The sequence below is a fragment of the Pinus tabuliformis genome, chromosome 1_1 (assembly GCF_031772625.1).
Source record: "Pinus tabuliformis cultivar Carrire ecotype Pingquan chromosome 1_1, CPIR1, whole genome shotgun sequence".
Taxonomy (NCBI): domain Eukaryota; kingdom Viridiplantae; phylum Streptophyta; class Pinopsida; order Pinales; family Pinaceae; genus Pinus; species Pinus tabuliformis.
This window is the reverse complement of record NC_142297.1, coordinates 217,114,106-217,137,742: the sequence shown is the minus strand read 5'-3', so window position 1 is coordinate 217,137,742 and position 23,637 is coordinate 217,114,106.

Here is a 23,637-nt window from a genome sequence, read left to right as displayed (position 1 = left end):
TAGCCGCCATCTTGTTTGAACAGTATGTGGTCTTTCGCAAACTTAGGGGCTCGAATATTGCTCAGCACTCAACACTCTGTGCTCTAATCAACTACTCAAATCTCAAGTGAACAAGTTTTGTCTCATGGCTAACCCCTTGAGTTTTATAGCACCATTCAAATTCAAATTCAACTGTTCTCCCCACTTCCGGGCCATCAATACTTTCTTGGCGGTAGATTTTCCCAAATCTTGCCCATAATTCGCATCTTAAATGCTTGTCGCCTGGTCCATTTGGCCTCAAATTCGACATCTCGCCATGCACAGTGACACCAACGATCACTTCCTAGCCTATCCGCGCGGCAGTTCTATCCTTCATATGTCGTCGCGAAACTTGTGACATCCTGTTACTACGCAGACTTCCCAAAGCGTGCAAGCCCCCGACAGAATATTTTATAGTCCCGCGCTTCCTTTCAACTACCTAGAGCACTAGGACTGTGCATCCTACAACTAGTCAAGTGGTCGCACTACCTATGCAAGCCTTTATTTCGCTCCCCAGTGTAGTCCGCGGAAAATCTTCATTTTTTCTTTATGACAGTTGGGTGCGCTCTTCTTTATGTAGTGTGTTCCCTTGGCTACTGCAGTTGGTGATATGCTAACCTAGCCATGGCAGCAGATTAACTAATTCTTGGTGATAGTCCTCTAAATTGTTCGAATGATTGTACGCACCTTGCCTTGCTATCCTTGGTCTGTTGTCGAGTATTGATCCCTTTATTTCGTTTTCCAGCCTTTTGACCTCTGCGTCTATTAAAATACCTTTCTTCCTTAACCATACCTGGTCCGTTTCAAGCTTGTGAAGTCTAAAGTTTCCCTGTCAAATGGTTCTCTAAAGTCTTCTACATTCTGCTTCGTGTAGCAGTGTGTTTTCTTCATTATGGGCTTTGCGCACTGTCACACCTGCATGTGCTATTATGTGGGGCTCCATCTTGTCATGCTCCTCATCAATTATAGTCCTTTATTTCTTTCACAACCCTGGAATTGTTGTCGCAGTCAAGGTTTTGCACATGGTCCTATACGCCCATCGAACCATTGGTATGCGCAGGTCCCAGTCAGTGTGTCTTACTTGGTGAACCTTATTCAGCGCATTGCACACCCTATTGAATGCTTCACCATGGATAATCCTTGGCACGCTTTGTCTTTCCTGCTTTTGCTTGTTGTTCTGATTTGCGATCACGAGAGAGGTGTGCATGCGTGTGGGCTTCGTACCATATCTCTGTATCCATCTCGAAAGGTAGGAACGTAAGCTGTTTCACCCCTCAAACCTAGCTCTCATTGATGGCTAGGGTTTTCCAAAGCGTATAAGCAGCATCCTTCTACAGTCGCACCAACCCTCAAAACTCTGTTGGTGCATACCCCACCATCTTGCGGGCATAGCGCACAGTGCCCATTTTAGATACCTCACTTTCAAAGTTCTTTAGGAATTCCTCTACTGATGTTAATCTGTCATATATGGGCAAATCCCTAACTTCCATTGCTACGTAGCGTAATGATATTATCATCATATTGCAGTTTATGGTGGTTACCTCGTGTAACCGGTTCTGCCATCATTCTACTTCCTCGTCTGAATTCGAAGTGTAGGAGTTGTCACGCTCCCATGAAATCCTTCCATCGGCTATCAGATTCACCCAATCCTGCTCTCGTGTGGTGATCTTGTAGATACAATTGAGATTTTCATCACTATCGTTGTCGCGCACTGGTTTTGTATATCGTACTCCTTCGGTAGGATCTAGCAGTACTACCATGTGGAGTGAATTTTTCTCAAAAATAATTTTGCGCTTCTTCAATTTTATGACTCCATTCATATCAGTGGCCCAGTTTATGCCCAGTAGCGTGGGATAGGGATTTCTATCATCGACAATTTCTATCACTTCAAAATCCGCCCAAGCACTCACGCCTTCAATATCAACTGTTACTCCTTGCAGTGTCCCCATGGGTAAGATCTTCTGTTGGTTCACCATTCATAATTGAATAGGAGACCACTGCAAGATGGGCCTACCCATGTGCTCCCATGTTTGTTTTGGCAGTACATTCACGTCCAATCCTAGATCCAAAATTACTTGATCCATTTCATATTCTCCGATTTGCGTAGTCAACCTCATTTCCCTTCCTGTGCGCAGTGCATGTTTTCCAAGCTTCCGGACCATGCGCGGTTCTACTAACCCCACACAACTAGTGATAAGTTTCAATAGTCCTTTCATAGCCCTATTGTCGTGCATCAGCTTCATACATGTCTCTAGAAAGGTAGTGAGCATTGAAGGATCCATCTCTGGGTCTCGTTGATCCTTACTACCTGAAGTGGAGGCCTTCGTGAAGCTCTTCTTAGCTTCCATAAATGCCTCCTTCGCATGCTCCAAATTGAATTCAGGCTCCTTTGCAGGAACCTTGCGAACCCATGCACTTTCTTCAGGCTTCTTACCTTTATCATCTCCTATTGTGATACCGCTCCATAACATAATTTTCACATTCGGGTCCTCTTCGCGCGACTCAAACCTCATCATTTGTAGATTCTGAGTTGGGGGAGGCTGGAGTACCCCCTTTTTGCACAGCCTCGCTATCAATGTAGGGAATTCTTCTTCCTCATGATCAAACTGAGTATAGTACAAACATGATGTTCTCGTCGGATTCGTACAATCACGTGCATAATGCCCTGGCCCTCCGCAATTATAACAGATAAGTTGTCCACAACCCCTTCCTAGTCCCATTCCTCCTCAACCCCGTCCACGCCCCTGAAATCTAGCACGTGCTAGTCCTGTATTTTGATCGAGGGCTTGTGTTTCAGCCTGCACCATGTAGGTAGGGGTTCGGTTAATCATTAGTTCATATCTTTTGCATGTGCGCTCATCATGACCTACTGACCTGTAAAAATTACAAAACAAATGTTGGGACGCCTGCGTATACTTTTGCAGTAGATGACAATTGTTTGTCGCATGTTTTCCTCCTATCTAATAGATTGTGCACCATAATGCAAGTGTCGCACTCAGCCTTGCTTGTGCCTCCTGTCTTAATGGCATTGGCCCTCATACCACCAAATAGTTCACGAAAACAGGATAGTGATCCTTATCATGTCCCTGTCCCTTACATTTGAGGCACCATACTTCCTCGTGCACCTCTGGGTGAGTCATCTTGTCCTGTTTTAAGCTCTGCATTTCCAAGCATAAATTTTTCAGTTGCACGTGGATTTGTTGAACTCCCAAACCAGGATCTTGTATAGGGGTCTCATGTAGTCTCATTGCAATCTCCAATGTTTCAACCTGGGTGGATAACTTCTATTGTGAGAGTGTCGTCCTTAGGTGCGCGCTAGGGATGCTACGAACCATGCATGGTGTTGTGCATCTTTCAAGGTCATATTGGCTTCATGAATCATTCCCTTCAGCCTCTGATCTAGTTCCCAGGGAGTATCACCTAGAAGCATCATGACCTCCTTAAACCCAATAATCGACTACGTCTCCGATTTTGGCCTGCTAAACTCCTTATTCAGCACAACTTGGATTTCTACGATCCCTGCATTTGGATTGTCATTAGAGTGTTTAATGTACCACGTCAATGCGCGGTCTTGCAATGTGCTCACCAGTGTTGCCTTCTTAATGTTGTCATCTGTGATTCCGTGTGCTTCCCATACTGCCTTTACTACAAACCAGAATTGATCTGGGTCTTCATTCCCTACTGCTTTGAATACTAGTAATTTTACTGCACTCGCCATACTGGGTGGCGGAGAAGGTGTGGATGGAGATGGAGGTGATGATGGTGAAACCGGTGTTGGGTGTGGAGCATGATTATTTAGAGGTGTTTGATTCAGGCACATGCATACCCCAGGAAGTTTGTACACCCCTCCATGCGGGGGGGTGCGGGGGGGGGGGGGGGGGTTTGTCACCCCCGCAGGAGTTCGGGGGGGCCGATCCCCCCCAGCTGGGGGGTCTGGGGGCCAATGGTCCCCTGGCAGGGGTTCAGGGACAGCACTCCCGAAGCTAAAAACAGATGTAAAATTGCCTTCTAAAAGTATAGTAATTTCTAGTCAATCCGGGTCGTTCATTAGGCGGATCATCTGATAGTAGAACTTATGTTTAGTTTAGGGTTTTTGCCCTAGAAGGCAACCCCTCTCTTTGTATGAGGGCATTGTATTGAGGCTGTGATATAGATGTGTATTTTTTTGAGCGAGAAATAGCGAGGTGATACTGTGAGAGAAAACAGAGGATATTACAACGGATCTGCTGTAGGTCGTGTCTCTTCATTTTGCTGGATAATAGAAAGGAAGGATTGGCTGTTCGGGGTGGACATAGCCCAAACTGGGTGAACCACGTATATATGTGTCTCTTTGGTTTTATTCATTTTCTGTGTTTATATTTCTGCAATATTCTATGTGTTCCATTGCTCTGTAATATATAATTTTCTAACAACCAGTGGCAGTGTAGGTGGGGGTGGGATGCGCGGAATCCGCTGCCTTGTCAAACTAATCGTGCTTCTCAGGGAAAATTTCACAAGCTCCTACTCGTTCTCTCGCAAGGGTGAAATCAAAGGACTAGTTTCTAACCCTTCGCTATCTTCATTTATGTAAATATTCACACTTCGCGTAGTCCCAAACATTAATTTATTCGCGTAACCTGCTTTTCGCACAATAGCATCTTAATCCAAGTGTTCAACGATTTAATATACTTACCTCACGGTCCTTTGAGGAAGCTTCATTCCGCCTTGCTATAGCTGACCGATGTGTCCACCATGAACTCAGTGATGAATCCTTCTATAATTCAATTAAGCCAATGGTCCACAGTGCACGTGATCTTATCCTTTGACGCTTCTAGTCTGCGTACTAATTCTGGAGTCCACACGATCTGTTTGTTAAGCCTACAACTCCCTTGACTATATGTTAGCTTTGCTATCTACTCATACAGCTCAAAAGGAAAGGATGGAAAGAAAATTTTGTGGATTTCCGTATACAAGTAGTGCTCCAACCACTGTTCCCTAGATATTCGTGGATTCCTATTTTCTTGTGCCACGAACTCATGAATTTTTCTGTCCAACCACTTTTCAATTTCTTTCTTTGTCGGATTCCAGTGACACGACATCAAACATCCCTTATGCAGATCCCGGTCCTGGCAACGGAACCATTTGTTGGCTCAGTGGGGCCTGACCCAGGTTCAAAAGTGATTTAGCCAAACAAATCCTGGTACTACTAGCCCTTTCGGCAACATTTCATGGAGCACGGACTGAGGTCTCACCCAAAGTAGTATGAGAGGGTGCTAGAACCAGGTTTCTGCACCCTAGGGATGTCTAATGAGCTCTAGTGGTCTGCGATTTGACCCTGCGCACACGTCGCTACGCGCATCTATTAGTCCCTCACAACTTGTGATGTTGCCTTCGCACAACCCTACTTAGGGCGTGATCCGTATTATTACCCAAGTTCCTTACTATTAACTTGTTATTATCCAATTACTTAACTTATATGTGTAAGTATAGTGATATTTAACAATATATCTAGCATTCATAGAATTGCGTGTGATAAACAAAACGGTATAAATGCATATAACGTAATACAAAAGTAGATACACAAAAGTTGGAATAAACTTCTCTTTATTATTCTTTGTTCAAAGTTACAGACTCGACATCGCCCTACGCACTCAGCTGCAGACTCTACTAGGCCTCTACGCACTCTTATAGAGCCTCCTCCAACTACTATGACCCAAAGCACTTAGACTCTTACTCTATCCTCGAACCCTTTGCTTCCTATTCATCATTACATATCTCTCCTTACAACTTAGAGCCTTGCTCTATTTATACAATCCCATGGTCCATGGACCATGGGTAGGCCGACATGACATTACCTTATATTACAAAACTTAGGGTGGAAAACCCTATGATTCAACCTATACTTTGCGCTCTGCGCCCGCAATTCGCGGAGTCTTACAATACATTTGACCAAAACTTTGGCTTTGAGCCCCAAAACATGCTGTGGGGGGATTCAATGCCCAACACTTCCACCATTCATTTTGATAAGATATTGATCACTAATGTCCTTGTCATATTTATATTTTGAGATATCATTCCATAATTGTCCTTTTCTTTGAGTTCAATGCCACTAGGTCTTCTCTCCCAACACTTGATTGATAACTTCTAGGTCTTTGAGGCCTAACTCCTCTTTCAAATTTGGGGTGTAGAGCATGGCTCATTAGACTAGAGCCCCTTTTTTAGAGTCGCGTAAGCATTTCCATAGGAAATTTCCTTTCACATATCTAATGGATTTTAAAATTCTTTTAGGGCTAGCTGAAGCAAAGAAGATGTAAGGAGGGATGGCTTCCAAAAAATATTTAAGGAGAATGAGACAAGTAACTATATTTAGTGAGTGAAAAGTCTAGCTATCAAGTTTAGAGATGATATTTGAAAGTAAATCTTCCCATTTATCATTGCAAGAACCATGTTCCATAAAATGGATTCCCATGTATTTGGTTCAAAGGGATCTCGTGGAGAAGCCAAGAATACAAGATAAAACATAATTGAAAAAACATTGAGACATGGCTCTCATCGTAGCAAATTCTAAGGAACACCTATTGGAGTGTCCATGGACAACATGAGAATCTCTTTGGCAGCCATCAGGAAGCTCATCTTCGCTCAGTTCTCGGACCCCATTTGCAACTACAATAACAACGTTTTGCCTTCCAATCTTACCCGTGGACCCAATCCTAGCTCGGACTATGGTTTGAAGGGCGTTGAAATCACCATGGCAGCTCTGGTTATTGTGGCCATGGTTATCACACAAAGCCAATGTTGATACTTCATACAATCATGTATGGAACAGATCTCGCAGTCTCTATCTTGGAGAAAATGGCAAAAACTGGGAATGGAACATTCCAATTCAATATTGATAAACTACAATTAGAACAAAGCTTTGAGAATATAGCACATAGTCTCTGGCGTGACGTTGTATCTTTAATCCATAGACTTAAAGGTTAAGTGTAATTTACTGCAATTATAGAATCCATTTTATTTAAGTATCTGTAGAGGCCTTTATGAGCTCACTTTTATCAAGTTTTTATTTGTTGTAGGGTAAAGCAACTAACATTTCCATTCCAGCTGCCATGGTTTCCATTATCATTCCAAATTTATTACTCCAACTTGTTGTACCTCTAGGATGATAATGGTCAGCTATCATTCCAGAGCACCTAAGATAATTGATTTGGGATTTTTGTTTTAATTTGGAGGACCAATTAATGAAACATATGTAACACTGTAATGCCTAACCTTTTGAATAATATTAATTCCAAAGCAGTGGGATGCTATAAAATGTCACACCGTGAAATAGCTTGTATAGTGGTGAGAAGAAACAAAAAATAATATGACTATCACAATTTTCAAACAGAAAATTAAATAATCATAAGTATGAAAACCTCTGACCGATGTTCAGAAGGTTTAGGAGAATATGCTTATGCTTATAGCAAAATGCTAATGATTTATTGATTCAGGGGGAATTAATTAAATAGACAGTTCATTAATCCATTCTCTTTATAGGTTATCACTTTAGAAGCTTATAGGAATAGATTGAAACACAATTATTCCTACCTGGTTATCTCTATAAGACATAAGAATATGAAGAAAAACATAATGAGTGTTACTGCAAAAACTTACAGGAAACACAAATTGTGTAAAACAGAATTCAGAATCATTTTCTTTGTATTAAGGGTCTAGAAAAGACAAGTACATCAAGTGTTTAGAAATGCTTCATCAAAGGTGCAACCTTTCTTCAAGGATTCCACTCTTCTTCAAGGGTCAACCTTCTTCAAGGGTGCCACTCTTCTTCAAAGGTCAACCTTCTTCAAGGGTGCCACTCTTCTTCAAAGGTCAACCCATAATAACTCGTGAAGAGAGTTATTTATACAATAGTAAAATTAAGAAAATATCCTAAATTTCTTTTACAAAAATAGATTATTATAAAATCAAAATAAAGAGTTCTAGTTGATCTGGCACTATTTTGATGTTGTGTTGTTGGTGACTATCATTAAGAAAAATTGAAAATTGTTGAAGCTGGCTGACTGTTCCTATTATTTAGGTTCTGCTGTCTTTTAGACTTTGATATTTTGCCCTTTAAGTTGCTTGGTTGTCTAGGCTTCACGCTGGATGTCATATTCACTTATGACCTTTCATCTGATACACTTTCATCTGATACTTTTTGACCTTGTTGACCTGTCAATATCCTTTACTATGCTTTTTACTTTTACTGTACATTTCAAGTTTTTACTGTGTATTTCAACAGTAAATCATTTAGTTTTTCACATGTCTCCACATGTGGTAATTGGATATTGATCATCTTTCTGTATATTTCATCTGTTTGTCTTTTTACTATATGCTTTATCTGCCTCCTTTGTTTAGTCTTTTACTGTGTAAATTGTTTGTTTTAAAATTTACTGTGTAAATTGTTTCCTTCTGTGTAAATGACTTCTTTATGCTCTGCTGCCTAGAATCTGTCATTAAGGAGAATCATTTGAATTCATTTCTTGAGAATTTGGAACAAACTAGTATAAAAACTGTTTGTCAAGGTCTTATATGATCACCTACAAAAATAAAACATTTTATTAAGAAAAACACAAGTTGACAAGGAGGTGATAAATGGCTTTAGGGAACAAGAAAGTATGTGGACGGAGTCCTGGTAGTGTTTGGATGGTAATCGAAGGTCAAATTGGGTTGCATAGGTTCAGGGTGGCGCGGGAAGGGTTAGGTAGGTCTCACTATGTAAACGGGCGAAAAGAGCAAAAAAGAGGGTCTTTAGCGTTTAAATGGGAAACTTTAACTTTGGAGCGAAATTCATAATGTGAATAGTTAGTGGTTTCATCGTATGTGGGGAGGCAGTTTTATTTCTCATCGCACCGCTTTTGGCAGTCAGGTAGTATTTCGCTAAGGGCACGCGAGTTAACGTGAGACTGACACGTAGCCAAAAGGGGCCTGAGAAAAACCACAAATCTTGCATGCTCTCAAGCCTTTAAAGCTCAGAAAAGAAATGAACGCAACATGGATGCACGCTGTTAGATCTGGGGGTGAAAGATCTAATGGCTATCACGCAGTGAAGTTGCACAGAAGTGAATCAGGTAGAGATTAGCAGGGCCTGGGGGGATTAATTACATTTAACTGTAATTAATTAATGAATGAAGTGGGGTTAAAAGTATAATGTGCCGATTCAATACAGTGGGACCAGGGTTTAAAGCGGTGGGGGTTTATTAACCACACCAAGGGGATGGGTTAAACAGGTTTTGTCGGGGCAATGTGAATTTGGTGGAGTTAACTTTATAAAGAAGGGGTAAACAAAACTTAGGCTAAAAGGGGTTTTATGGGATAAGAGGCATATGGTGGAATTAAAGTTAAATAAAGTGGAAGGGGGAATAAAAGTTAGGATAAGGGGGGGTTTATGGGTTTCTGGGTGAAATAGGGAAATTAATAAGAGGAAAGTAATTTTTTCAATGGGGAAAGTGTTTCACACTAGGGAAAAGGGGTTTTGAGTAGGGAAATGACCTTTAGAGGGTAATTTGCTAGGAAAATGTGTGAAACCAAGGAAAAAGGTGAAAATGAAGGGAAAGGGTATTTTATTAGGATATGATGGGATAATGAGTAAATTAGTAAGTATGTAGTGGGGGGTGAAATGAAATGAGGGGAAGCTAACCAAATCATCTTCTGAACATATTTTTACTTTTATAACTGCTCCTACACACTGAAACATTGGATTGGATTAAGCATGATAAATGTGCTTATGCTTCAATCAACTTTGTATTTCTGCAACTTTTCTTCTACCTATCCTTTACTTATCCTAACATTTTTTCTTCACTTAATTGGATGCATTTAGGCTAGCAGACCCTTTTCTTTCCTTTTCCTTTTGAAAAGAAAACTATCTAATTCTAACCTTATGACATCCAAGGGCTCAGATTAAACTGATGAACTCCTTATTATTCTCTACCTAACTACTGATCTGCCAAGATTAAACAGTTTGGCTAGATCTTTATTCTCTAACTATAAACATGAAATTTAAAACATGAACTAGTCAAGATTAAACTATTTGACTATCATGGGTTGTGGCATTTATGACAAGCTACACACAACCATTATTTTGCATAATAAAGTAAAAAGTAGTGGCACTTGGACTTGCACACTTTCAAAGTTTATTTCTTTTTGCTTTTCTCTGTAACCTAACATTTTATTTTTGCCTTCATTTTTTTAGGGCATCTATTCTAACATTTTCTTTGATATGGACATATTTATCAAAATATTTCCTAACATTTTTATTTAGTATTCTTTTTTTCCATATCCTAGCTTAACATTTTTTGAAAAATGTTTTCATTTTTTGGAATAATTTATTCTAACTTAACAAAACCAAATAAATGTTACAACACAACTCTACTTCTCATTGGATGAATCAGTGGCTAGTTCATTATCGTATGCAACACAATGAACATAAGCTAGATGGTATGCTTTCTATTTTGAGTATGTGTGGATGGTAATAATATCCTTTCTAGTTTTGTACATATTAAGAGTGCAAGAAGGATTTCCCCATATATCTATTGATGTAAATTGATTATACAACTCTGTAATATGCACTCTGCTAGTATTTTCTCATATCATATCATTGCACATTGCCAATACTGACTCATATATCAATCCTTGAGGAAAGCGTAGATATATAAGATTCATATAAGTGCCTCTACACATCTACTAAAAGGATGTTGCATTAATGAGATGATAGCTCGGAAGATATATTTCTAGTAACTACTACAAATTCCTTTAACTTTTATTTCCACCTATTTCTTCTACATGTTTGACATGTTGAATACTTTCATATCAAAGGTTTATTATGCCAAAATAAACCATGTATCATTGTTAACATCATTAGTTGGCACACATGTAGAACAAAACAAGGAAGACATTACTAAAAGTTGATATAACTTAGTTTCAAGCGCTGTAGGGTATGTGGCCCCTTAATATGTAGGTAAGGAGGTTTCCAGAAATTGATGCATTAAAAAAAACACATCACCATTAGTGCAATCTTATGTTGGAGATTAAAAGGGTTTGTGAGTATCTGCATGATATTGCAAAGAATGTAATGTGATGACTCGAACATTATTGCATAGCTTATGAGATAAACATGACAAATTAGGTATATATTCATTAGTTACTGGTAAATGATCTTTGTGTTGTAGCTTAATAGCTTTAGAATTCCACACTATCAAATTGAAAGCATCTAGATAGTGACTCTTATTTGACCAAATATCAGTATGGAGAAATTCTCAATAGCCCATTATATAATTCAATGTTGTTGCAGTGGTTAAGTGTTTGGATTGAACAATAGAATTGGGAGACTTGTTGCAGTTATGACATTGAAAAAGAATACATATCTTATACAATATGGGAAGCTATGATGGAGTACACTCTCATGTAGTGAAATTGACAGTAGGGACTGCATTGTTCCCTATGCGGTAGAGGAAAAATCCCCAAGATTCAATTGAGCAAGTGGGGGAATGCGACATTGTTGAGAGATATAAGTGGAGAGCTCTATGTGTTGTGGCTATTGTGACAGGTCGAGAGAGCTTTTGGAACAAAAGGGGATGGGATTTGAGTGTATGTTGTTGAGAGCAAAGGGCCAAGAGTTGTGTGTGTGTGTGTGTTGTTGCAATGTGAGAAAAGGGCCAAATGATGCAAGGGCCAAGTATGAGAGTATGATGTTGAGCGAGAGTGAAGTTTGTTGAGAAAAACAAAGAGCCAAAGGCAAATGAGAATAGAGAGCTGAAACCAGGCAGAGTGGTTTCCAATTATAGAGAACAGAGATTTCCTTATTGAGTGTCGGATGGAGCCTACATATAGGGAGTTGGTGCTTCCATCTTAGTGGATGTCTGAATAGAGATTAGGGTTGGTCCCTCCTGCAAGTTGTTGCTTTCATAAATCCAACAAGCTACAAGTTGGTGCTTGCAACAAATCCATGAATTCAATGCTTGAGTTGGTGCTTCTGGTAAGTTGATCAGGTGTCTACAAAAGAAGAGAGTTGGTGCTTCTTGCTAGTGGGTGCTAGAAAATAATCAAAGGGAGATGGTGCTTCCAGTGGGTGGTGTCTCACATAAAATTTGATTTAATAGAATATGAAATCATTCATACATCAAATAACAAACAAGCTTTAGTGGATTTTGCCCCAAAAGGGTTTCCACATTAAACTATCATGTCTCATGTGTTTCTTTCTCATGATATGTGTGCTTGTTTTGATTCATATGGTTGTTGTTATGATTTGTTAATGGTTGTTCAGATAGTGACAAGTTTGGATGTTGAATATAAATTGACATAAAAGTTTAAATTATCCTTAATACTGATCCACACCCCCCCCCCCCCCCCAAGTGTTAAACATTGTTTCCAACAATCTGCACTTCCACTTCTAATCAAAGACATATCACCTCTGAAATAATCATGTTTAATTACCTTACATGAAGAGATGAAGCATGTGAAATATATATTGTTATATGAAATGAGTTTCATTGGAAGAAATCTATTAAAAAACATTGATTAAAGACTTCGATAGGATTTCCTAGAAAATGCTAAGATTCCTTTTGGTGGGAGGTCAATTATATTGGTCGGTGATTTGGGACAATTGCCTCCTATTCTGGATATATATATATATATATATATATATATATATATATATATATATATATATATATATATATATATATATGCATACAAAGGTCCCGCAAAAGAATTATGGAACTCATTCACAAAGGTTGTAACCCTTGATACCATTTTTCAATAAGATTGACAAAGCAATCAACAAATATATTTTGGTCATTTGTTAATGAATGTAAGGGATGTAATACAAACTATGGAAGACTGGAAGCACTTATGACTCGTATAAATACATGCTTGGATCCTTTCAAAAAAGAGTCTTTTGAAAAGGAAATACATTTGTTTACCAAAAATGATGATGTACAAAATCATAATAAACTTTGTTTAAGAAGCCTAAATTGTCCCATTACAGCTAGTGTTGCTATAAAAGTAAAATGCAACTACATGGGAATAGATGAGGAGGAAATGAAAGTTGAGTTACTTATTTCAGTTGGAGCTCGAGTGATGCTTACATCAAACATATGGATTGATCTAGGACTCATAAATGGTGTTCCCAGAATTTTAGAAAAATTTGTGTATAAACTTGGAATTTCACCCAAGAACCACCCACATATGTTTTAGTAAGATTTCATAATTATATGAGAGTACCATGGGATGAATCATCCCCTCAAACAATTCCTATTACACCTATTGTAAGAGGTAATAAAAAACAACTTCCTTTGAAACTTGCTTACGGATTAACTATCCATAAGTCACAAGGATTGATTGTGGAGAAAGCTCTTACTAATATTGGGAGGCCAGAGAGACATGATATAATGATGTTTACTACAATATTTAGAGTTAAAGATATAAATGGTTTACGATTTCAAATTCCCTTTTCATATGATCGATATGCAAAGATGGCAAAAGTTGCAAGTGTGACAACAAGAAAAGCAAAGGGAGAGAGATTGAAATCAATCACAATGTAAACTATTTCCTAATTGACTATATTATTATTATTTTCATTTTCCATCATTCAACATTCTAATTTTGCATTCAACATTTGTACTAAATGTCTGTATTAAAATTATTAAATTAATATTAGACATATTTAATATATTTCAAATGAGCACATTAATTATATGTTCAACATATTTTGTGTGATTGCATATGACTAAAACCAACCCAGATCCATCTTAACCCCAGATCTATCAAGTGCCGAGAGAGATCAAAAAAGGATTTACACCTCGAGAGATTTGATCCCTCTCAGTGTTTAATAAATCCAAAGATAAAATAGATCTAGACAAATTTATAACTAAATCTTCATTTTCAATCAAATAAAATGAGTATAATAAATCTCACCACAATAACAAAAATAAAAATAAAAGTACCCAAATACATGATACTTAACAAAAATAAAAGCACCCTAATACATGCATAGTTGATTCCTTGCAAAAAAAAATATTAAATAGATACCACATCATTGTAATCATTTCATTTAATTACACATCATTCACAAACATAACGTGTTAAAATGGTGGTCGTTACAACAACCTTTTGTAAACAAAAATAATATATTACATTTTAATCCACATTATTTGGATATGTTTACTATATGCTTTGATTGTCCTCGTAATAATTACAAGCTCTAGGTAAAAACACTACTTACCCCCTGCGGGCCTCCGTAAGAAACCACCGTAGACATACAAGGCTCCCAATGCTTTACACAGGGTGGAATTTCAAATTTGATGTTTTCTGTGCCTGTTGGTCATTTTAACAGAGAATATTGATGGGTGGGAAAACAATTTGGCTGTGTTGACAGGCAAATCACCCGATCATGGGTACCTTTCCTACGTCGAAGCCTTTACGAACACCCGCCTCTTCAAACTTTGTCGGATGCGCCTTAGGAACACCCAACCTTTGAAGCTTTCTCTGATGTGCCAACCTTTGCATTGATTCCTTTGTCCGGTGCGCCAACCCCAACCCGTGCATTGCTTCAGCTTAAAACCCTTGACTCTTCAAACTTTGTTGGATGTGCCTTAGGAACGCCCAACCTTTGAAGCTTTGTCTGATGTTCCAACCCTTGCATTGATTCCTTTGTCCGGTGCGCCAACCCCAACCCCAACCCATGCGTTGCTTCAGCTTAAAACAATTACGAATACCCCAGGAACCCAAGGATTGCAATCTTTCCCAACTTAGCAGCTCCTCTAGTTCTCTGCAGCTGCCAATGCAGAATGATTGAAGTGTTGTTGGAAATGCTCCAACCTTCACCAGACGATCACAATGTTCTATTCGGACACATTGAAGATTGGGGAAAACAACTTCCAATTTGCTCGAATCAGTTGTTGTTTCAACCTCCCCTCCAACTTTCTCCAATGTTTCTTCTTCTATTGATGGGCATTCTTTTATCTCTAGCACTTCAAGATCATTGATCCCTTCCAAATTAAACATTTCCAATTGAGTCAACATTCTGATGGAATCGTAGAGACATTTTAAGGGGCAGTAGGCGAGTGTCAATTCCTTCAAGCTCCTTATTTTACCTAATGAAGGTGGCAGCGATTCCAAGCAAGAGCTTTTTAATTCTAGAATCTTCAAATTACTTAGGTTTCCGATAGCACTTGGCAATTCTTTGAACTCAAAGTCCAAACACAATATTTGCAAGAACCATGACTATGCAAGTTGGGGAGGCACCGCTTCAATATTCTCATGAGCTGAAAGAGAGAAGCCTCTTGAAAGAGACAAGTCTTCAAGTGTGCTGATCTTTTCCAGGGTTTCGATCGAGATGGTGAACTACTTGCAACCGCTTAAACGTAGATATTTTAGTTGTATAAATTTTTCGAAAGAATTTGGGGGCGTCGACAACTCTGAGTAGTTAGACAAGTCAATATGCTGGAGCTGGGTTAAATTCCCGAAAGAATTTGGGAGCATCCGCAGTTCTAAGCAGCCTATCAAGTTAGTATGCTGGAGCATGGTTAAATTCCCAAATGAACTTGGTAGCATCTGCAATTTTTTGCAACCGGACAAGTCAAAATACTGGAGCTTGATTAAATTCCCAAAGGAACTTGGCAGCATCTGCAATTTTCCACACTGACACAAGTTAATATGTTGGAGCTTGATTAGATTCCCAAAGGAACTTGGTAGCATCTGCAAATTTCCACACCGAGACAAGTCAATATGCTGGAGCTTGATTAAATTCCCAAAGGAACTTGGCAGCATCTGCAAATTTCCACACCTAGACAAGTCAATATACTGGAGCTTGATTAGATTCCCAAAGGAACTTGGCAGTATCTGCAACACAAGTTAATATGCTGGAGCTTGATTAGATTCCCAAAGGAACTTGGTAACATCTGCAAATTGCCACACCGAGACAAGTCAATATGCTGGAGCTTGATTAAATTCCCAAAGGAACTCGGTAGCATCTGCAAATTTCCACACCCAGACAAGTCAATATACTGGAGATTAATTAAATTCCCAAAGGAACTTGGCAGCATCTACAATTTCCACAACGAGACAAGTCAATAAGCTGGAGCTTGGTTAAATTCCCAAAGGAATTTGGGAGCGTCTCCAAATTTCGGCAACAACTTAATTCAATATGCCGAAGCTTGATTAAATTCCCAAAGGAATCCGGGAGCTTCTTCAATTCATTGCAGTTAACCAACTTTAGATGTTGTAGGTCGGTTAAATTCCCAAAAGAATCTGGGAGCTTCTTCAATTCATTGCAATGCATCAACTCTAGATGTTATAGGTCGATTAAATTCCCAAAATAATCTGGCAGCAACGTCAAGTGACAGAGCCATAATTCCAAGTATTTCAAGGATGGCAGATGACAGAACTCATCTGGAAAAGTTTCCAATGGTAGTTGAACATTCCCTGCTTGACCTCGAAGGAAAATCTTCTCTAGGTGCTTCAGCTGCCCTATGGACTTTGGAATCTTGGACAGCCTACTAGTCATGACTTGCAACTGCCTCAGGTTCAGAGGTGCCTGCAATCCCTCCTATGTCAACCATGCGCTTTGTGGTATATAAAAACAGTGAACCTACTTTTACAATGAAGGAAAATAGAAACAACCATGTTAATAAGTTACATGACTACCTACCTAAGATTCAATGCGCCACAATGTTTTCAAATTGCCTCTCCTTATATCTAAAGCTAATAAATTCCAGGTTGAAATCTTTGAAGCTGACAAGGAGTGCCGCCAGCAAAAATCGTAAAGATATGTTAGTTGTAGTGACCGCCCAACACTGAATATGCCTTCCACATGAGAATGCTCAAAGTCAGGCAGCTGCAACCTCAGATCAGGTACTAGATGATCGCATTTTGGAAAAGTTTTGATTTTTCCCACCTAAATTATTATGTGGAAACTATTAGAAACAATATTGACATCCTTCCAATGTTTAAGAATTCAAAATTTGACAGATCACAACACTATTTTAAAAGTCCGTCAAAAACTTACTGATGACTGGCACCAAAAGCTTTTGGCTTCGAACAAAATCCGACACAAAGTTTCTTCACTCGCCAGATCTCTACCCAAGTCTCTAAGGTGGTCATGCATTCTTATGAATTCTGCCTCCTCTACTAAGTATATATCCTCTATATAAAGCTCCACCTTGACCTCCATGAGGCACTTGTTCTATAAATTCTGAAGAGCCAATGATCCTTCCCACCCGAATCCATCCCATATCCTAATGGTTGTGTGCTTTCTTCGTCCTATGAAGATACAGCCAATATCTAAGAATATTTGCTTCTCCTCTTCATCCACACTGTCATAGCTAATTTTCAGTGTCTCTTGTATATCATCCGGCAGTATTTTGGAAAACTTGCGTAACTGCGCTTTCTAATATTCAAGATTTTTGTGATAAAGCAGTGACCCCATGACTCTAAGAGATAATGGCAACCCCTTGCAAGCATCCAAAAAATCATAGACCACTTGTTCAAATCCTAAAACAACATCAGATTGTCGGAATGCATGAGAGCAGAAAAGCTCCATGGAGTGTTGTGGATTGAGGCCTTCGAGGTTGTAAATGAATCCATCTTCAACACCCCAATTTGTAAATATGCTCTTATCGTGGGATGTAACTAAAATTAAGCTACTGCAATTAAGGACATCCTTCGCTAGAAGCAATGCATCCAGCTGATCAATATAATAAGCATCATCTACAATGATAAGAGCACGACAATGTGAGAGATGTTGTTTAAGAAGAGAGATACATTCGTGAGGACTGTTTATTTTTACATCAACCTGACTCAAGTACTTTATAAGATGTATCTGCAACAACTCTAAGGATCCTCTAGAGGCCTTTTCTCTGACATCACATAAAAAACTACAACAAGGGTACTTTGTTCTCTCATAGTTAAAGAACTCTTTGGCGAGGGTTGTTTTTCCAACGCCTCCAAGTCCCACAATTCCTACAACCATAGCATCCCCTTTTGGTGTTGCTACAATAACACTCTTGAAAAGAAAAAAAAAAAAAGAAAAAAAAAAAACACAAGGAAAGTTGTGCCCTTACCCATTATAAGGCACCTTGTCCAACTCAAAACCACTTATTCCTGCAACAACAAGGAAAGAATCCTTCCATTTTCTGATAGTGTTGGCATCGTGTCATGGTTGAGAATCTACTGTTGTTTTATTCTAGAGCAAGCGCAGGGCTTGAGCATACTCTCCTTTTTCTCCCTCCGTCCACCAAAGTTCTGATGGCTTGAACCAAGGAAGATGGGAATAATCATTGACTTTTGCTTTTGCTTCATCTCCACCATGAGCAGTAGCTCGTTCAAACACTAGGGTGATTCGCAATAATTGGGTAAAACAGAGGCAGCTCTAATAGCACCGTCTATCTCTATTGGAAATAATAATCCCAACCACCACAATAAACAGCTCGACAGCAGTGATACATGTCAGACACTTTTGCAGGTTGCGTCTATGCTTGAAAACATTTTTGCAAGTTGCATCTCAGCGTGAAGATAGAAGGACCGAAGCCAGACGTGAACCATTCAGAAACTCAGAAAAGGAATTTAAAGAATTTATGTACTTAGGTAAACTAATATGGGAAAGCATTAATTCAACACCCTTGCCCACACTCCAGAAACACCTGCATGACTTTGATCACACTCAACAACAACATCAAAATTAATTTCGCTCTGTCATGAATTAAATGTAAAATTGTCTATTAAGTTAAATATGAATGTAAAATCGCCCACGGGGCTTTGGATTGACGGTGAATGGGTGCATTGTTAAGGCACTCCTTGCGATAGGTCACCGGTTCAAATCCCCCGTGGGTACTTAGGTTAGTCTTAGCTTAGAAAAAAAAAAAAAATATGAATGTAAAATCCATTTTGATGGAAAGAGGGTAGAAAAGTTAGACTGTGTATTAAGGTTAGAGAGTAAGAAGAAGAAAAAGAGCGCAAGTCTCTTATGGAGAAAATTGTGGAGCAATTTTTGGTGGGCGCGTAAAACAATAGTTACTCTGTTTTACTGTGTAGTGTTGTGCGTAAATTTAAATCTCTGAAAAAAAATTATTTTACTTTGTAAATGAGTCGCAGTCTCATGCAGATGTATTTTTCATGTTCAAGAAAATGAATATCAAGTTTTCATTTGTTGCTCCAAACCTATCGTGTTATATTTCCTATGAGTATTTATTAAGTCTCTGGAATAGTTCCGCGGTGCACGAAATTCAAGACTGGGAAATAGCCTCGTGTTGTGCGAAGGTAGCTCTGCGAAATCGGCTTCGCAGTGCGCGAACCTAGTTTTGCAAAAGTAGCTTCACGAAAGTTATAACTCTCTACCTCTCCCGTCTGCGAAAATGAAAATTAACTTCACGAAATATATTTCCAACATGGTATCAGAGCGGGTTAAACTCTGTTAGTGTAAAAACAAGTGTTTTTACTAACAGTGAAAATTTATTTGAGCATGCATTGTTGTTTAGCATATTTACCAGCAAGTAGAAAGTTTGTTTTTACGCTCAGAAATGGAAACATCAAGCACAAGTTTGACTAATCCTCAAATACCTCAGTTTAATGGCAAAAATTATGATTATTGGGCTATTACAATGAAGGCCCTATTTTCTTCTCAAGATATTTGGGATTTGGTGGAGAATGGTTTTCAAGAACCAGCAGATGCAGCAGCATACAATGCCTTATCTCAACAAAAAAGAGATGTGTTAAGGGACAATAGGAAGAAGGATTCAAAAGCCCTGTTTTATATCTTTCAAGCAGTTCATGAAAGTATTTTCCCAAGGGTTGCAGCAGCAACGAAGTCCAAGCAAGCATGGGACATCCTCCAGACAGCGTACCAAGGCATGGCAAAAGTCAAGACAGCGAAGCTACAAATGTTGAGGAGAGATTTTGAAACACTTTGTATGAAAGAGTCTAATAATATAGACTCGTTTTTTACACATATAAGTGGGTTGGTTACTCAAATCAGGTCTCATGGTGAGACACTTGAGGAAAGAAGAATAGTTAAGAAAGTTTTGAGAAGTCTGCCAGCAAGGTTTGAGGCCATTGTTGTGGCCATAGAAGAGACAAAGGATCTCTCACAGTTTTCAATGGATAAGATTAATGCATCACTAATTTCTCATGAACATAAACTAAACAGAGTAGAGAGCTCCTCACTGGAACATGCCTTCAAGACACAAGTATCATTTAGTCAAAGTCGAGGCAAAGGAAGATCATATGCTAGAGAAAGAGGAAGAAGCCCACATAGAGGTGGAAGAAGCAACCAGCTCAAATGGAAGAGGCAGCAATCAAAATCAAAGTCAAGGTCCAAGCCAAAATTAAGCACAAGGTCAGAGGTATGATAAATCTCAAGTTCAATGTCATTATTGTAAGAAGTATGGTCATTATGCAAATGAATGTAGAAAGAAGCAATATGATATTAGTAACAAACCAAGTGTAAATTTCACAAGAGAAAATCAGAACCATGATAGCACGTTTTTAACTTGTAATGTAGCACAAGAAAAACAGAGTGATATATGATATCTAGATTCAGGGTGTAGCAACCACATGTCAGGAAAAATAGAAATGTTTTCTGATCTAGATGAAAGTGTGAAATCTGAAGTGACAATAGGGACTGATAGCAATGTCTCTATCATGGGTAAAGGAAAAGTTAACATCCTAACAAAGAAGGGGTAGAAGAAATATATCTTTGATGTTTACTTTGTCCCTGGTCTAAAACATAATCTCATGAGCGTTGGACAACTCACGCAGAAAGGCTACAATGTCTCCTTCAAAAATGATGTGTGCACAATCTTGGATAGGCCTCCAAGCAAACAGTTGATTGCAAAAGTTCAGAGGACAGATAATAGAATGTTTCCCCTAAAGATAAGATCAGATTTTAAAGAAGGTGCACAAACACAACTATCTATGAACTCACAAGAAAATGGAAGAAAAGGGGCAGCTGTCACACAAGTAAACTTTCAAGCAGAGGTAAAAGATGAAAACTGGTTATGGCGCTTGAGATTTGGACATCTCAACTTTGGAGGTTTGAATTTGCTGCATAGGAAAGGCATGGTGAAGGGTTTACCACTCATAGAAAAACCAGATAGCATATGTGAAGGATGTATCTTGGGCAAGCAATGTAGAGAGACATTTCCAGCAGGAAAGTCAGTGAGGGCAAAGGCACCTTTGGAGATTATCCACTCAAACCTATGTAGACCAATGCAAACACCATCAATTGGTGGCAGCCACTATGTATTGACCTTCATAGATGACTGCACAAAGACATGGGTCTTTCTCCTAAAATAGAAAAGTGAAGTGTTTGAGCGCTTTCGCCAATACAAGGCTCTTGTTGAAAAGTAAAGTGGACATTACATCAAAGTCCTTAGGGCAGATAGAGGTGGAGAATACATATCAAACAACCTCCTTCAATTTTGCAAGGAGCATGGAATTCACAAGCAGTTTACAACAAGATATACACCACAGCAAAATGGTGTGGTAGAAAGGAAGAATAGGACCATTATGGAGATGGCAAGGAGTATGTTAAAGGCAAAGCGTTTGCCAAATGACTATTGGGCTGAAGCTATTGTGTGTGCAGCATATACCTTGAATAGATGTCCAACCAAAAGCATCCAAAACATTGTTCCTGAAGAGGCATGGAGTGGAAGAAAACAAAATGTCACTCACATGAGAGTTTTTGGATGTGTGGCTTATGCACATATCCCGGATGAGTTGAGAAAAAAATTGGACAGCAAGGGGGAAAAAAGCATATTTGTTGGATACAGTGTTGAATCCAAGGCATACAAACTCTACAATCCATTAACCAAGAAGGTCATAATCAGCGGAGATGTGCAGTTCATAGAAGAGGAAGCATGGAATGGAAGTTTAGAAAAAACAATCAATGTCAAAGCATGCATACCACATGAGGACAGAGAGGAATTAACAACAGCAAGTAATTCCTCGATAGTGACTCCCTCTACTCCTATTCAAGTGCAGCAAAGCAGATAGCAATCAACGCCATCAACAAATAATAGGACAGTTTCACGTAGCCAAGCAAGTGCTTCTCCAAGCACATCGCGAAGCGCAACACCAAGTGACATATCAAGCCCGTCTTCAGCAAGCACAAGAAGGCCAAAATTCAGAAATTTAAATGAAATTTATGAGCAAGATGAAGTTGATAGTGGCACAGGTATGAATTCCTTATTTGCATTATTTTGTCATGTAGATGACCCAATCCACTTTGAAGATGCAGTCAAAGAAGAAAAATGGGTTGCGGTGATGGAGGAAGAAATAGAAGTAATAGAAAGGAATGATACATGGGAGTTAGTGAGCCTTCCGAAAGGAAAACATGTCATTGGAGTGAAGTGGGTCTATAAGACCAAAAGCAACATTGAGGGAAAGATTGAAAGGCACAAAGCAAGGCTAGTTGTCAAAGGATACAAGCAGCAGCATAGAAGAGATTATGCGGAGATGTTCGCACAAGTCGCGTGAATGGAGACAGTGTGTGCAGTGGTGGCGATTGCCGCGCAACATAAATGGACAGTGTATCAGATGGACGTAAAGTCAGCGTTCTTGAATGGAGTGCTGAAAGAGGAAGTGTATGTCGTGCAACCACCTGGTTATGAGATTGAAGGACAAGAAGACAAAGTATATCGGTTGAAGAAAGCTCTTTATGGATTGAAGCAAGCACCGCGCGCATGGTACAACAGGATAGATGCTTACTTGTTGGACAATGGTTTCGACAAGTGTGACGGTGAGCCTACTCTTTACATCAAAGAGAGCGAAGGTAAGATTCTCATTGTCGTCTTATATGTAGATGATTTGATTTTTACAGGCAATGATGATTTCGGCATCGCTGATTTTAAACAAGTAATGAAGAGTGAGTTTGAAATGACTGAATTAGGATTGTTAAGATATTTTTTGGGCATAGAAGTGAAGCAAACAGAAAATGACATTTTTATCTCTCAAGCAAAGTATGTGGAAGAAATTTTGGAGAGGTTTAAAATGCAGAACAGCAAGTTTGCACCAACTCCCACTGTCATAGGGTTGAAGTTGAGCAAAGAAGATTGCAGCAGCAATGTCAATCCGATATTATACAAAAGCATGATAGGCAGCCTGATGTATTTGACTGCCACTAGGCCGGATATAATGTATGCAGTAAGTTTGGTGTCAAGGTTCATGGAGACACCCAAGGAGACACATTGGCAAACAACGAAAAGGATTCAGAGGTATGTCAATGGGACAAAACAGTATGGTGTTTTGCATAAAGCAACCAGTGATTTCAGGCTGGTTGGTTACACTGACAGTGATTGCGCAGGCAGTGTCGATGACAGAAAAAGCACATTAAGATATGTTTTTCATTTGGGTTCGGAGCCATTTCATGGGCCTCCAAGAAGAAACCAATAGTGTCATTATCAACAGCAGAAGCTGAATATGTCGCAACAGTAACAACATCATGTCAGGCAATTTGGATGAGAAGGATGTTGTGGGATCTTCGTCATGACCAAGAGGGCGCGACAACTATTTTCTGCGACAACACCTCAACAATTGCATTGTCAAAGAATTCTGTCTTCCACAAAAGGACCAAGCATATTGATGCTAAATATCATTTTATTAGAGAGTTGA